At 34.0% G+C, this 1,310-nt stretch overlaps 1 protein-coding gene across 5 annotated transcripts in view; it reads right to left on the bottom strand.

Annotated features, from left to right (window-relative positions):
- The window catches only part of LOC102580016 (pentatricopeptide repeat-containing protein At5g38730), a 21,147-nt gene extending 20,058 nt beyond the window's left edge, over positions 1-1,089 (bottom strand). For all 5 annotated transcript variants that reach the window (XM_006340415.2, XM_015303626.1, XM_015303627.1 and 2 more), the window contains exon 1: positions 881-1,089. The gene's annotated coding sequence lies outside the window, so the exon portion shown is untranslated. The remainder of the gene's footprint in view (positions 1-880) is intronic.
- Positions 1,090-1,310: the final 221 nt, after the last annotated feature.

The raw sequence follows: 1,310 nt of genomic DNA, 5'->3' as shown, positions 1-1,310 counted from the left end.
TGTCATGGCCTTGGGCCTAATTAATGTCCAATAAGTAGTTATAACTACCGGGTGAAAGCTACGGCTCAGATTAGATGTAGATTAATGAAGTTAGAGGGTAGAGATGCAGCCACGTCATCAGAAGCCAACTCAGCACAAGTCATGCTTTTAACAACCAATTTGGCAGAGAAGAAGGATAACGGAAATTTGGTATTTTCTTCTCTCACTTCTCTTCTTCTTCTCTCAGATCTCTTCTTCTCTATCTTCCTCATCTTTTCTCTTCTAATCCTAAACTCCTTCTATTCTGCAGATTGTGGACTCATCAATGGCTGTTGTAGTGGCTTAGTTTAATTCCTTTTACTTTAGTTTTACTGTCTTTCATTTCCAAGTTGATTAATAGAAAATTGTCCCAGAAATTTCCACTGTTCCATTTACTTTTGCACGTTAACTGTTTGATTTAAGGCCAAGTCATAACAATAAATTAGGGAAAGCTCACACAAGAATTAAGTTGTGTTAAAGGCATACAAAATTGCAATTGGAGTTGCCCACATAATCAAAGATGTAATAAAGAACTTATTAACAACTCCTGCCGTAGTTGCTGTCAACCTGTGAAATAATACTGAAAGAATGAAGTATAATCTGATAGAGGACAGACAAAAGAACCCAATTAGAATGAATCTGAATCATGCAAAAAAGGAAGTTCATAAGGTAAATCCTCTTTTTTTCCCTTCATACATCATTCTCATCATAGACATGGACAGAGTTTATGCAATAAGCATAATACAAATTTCTTTGATTTATCATTCTGTTTTCAAGTTCATTGAAGATTCAATTTGAGCTCAACAAATGAACACTAAGCATATGAGAAATAAATTTCTGAAAATAAGGAGAAGGAATGAACCTCAGTGTCTATGGATTTGAAATTCAAAGCTAATGGACTGATGGAGTTGTGAACGGAAACTTCAGACAATCAGCAAAATTTCGCACAGGAACCGCCACCAGTGCGACCAAACTCGGACCCAAAAAACAAAGGAACTTTTTAAACCTTAATGCCAGTTGAGAAATCATATGGGTTTTGGTTGTTGACGAAAGCTGAGGTTTTATGGTGTATTCACTGTGTTCCAAGCAGTGACGAAACATAAATTTTATGAAGTGGGTCCAAGAATTGCTTACAAAAAGTTGACTAATGGATGTAAAAAATAAAAAAGTTAAACTACATAATATTTAATTTTAATGTGTATATTAAGTTTAATTTAACGTGATCGACAGAAGAAAAAAAAAAGAGAAAGGAGAAAATTTAACTTAAAATTATATTATTTTTATGCTTTGAG

Source organism: Solanum tuberosum, unplaced genomic scaffold, assembly GCF_000226075.1.
Source record: "Solanum tuberosum cultivar DM 1-3 516 R44 unplaced genomic scaffold, SolTub_3.0 scf00018, whole genome shotgun sequence".
Lineage (NCBI taxonomy): Eukaryota > Viridiplantae > Streptophyta > Magnoliopsida > Solanales > Solanaceae > Solanum > Solanum tuberosum.
This window is presented reverse-complemented; position numbering and strand designations above follow the sequence as displayed.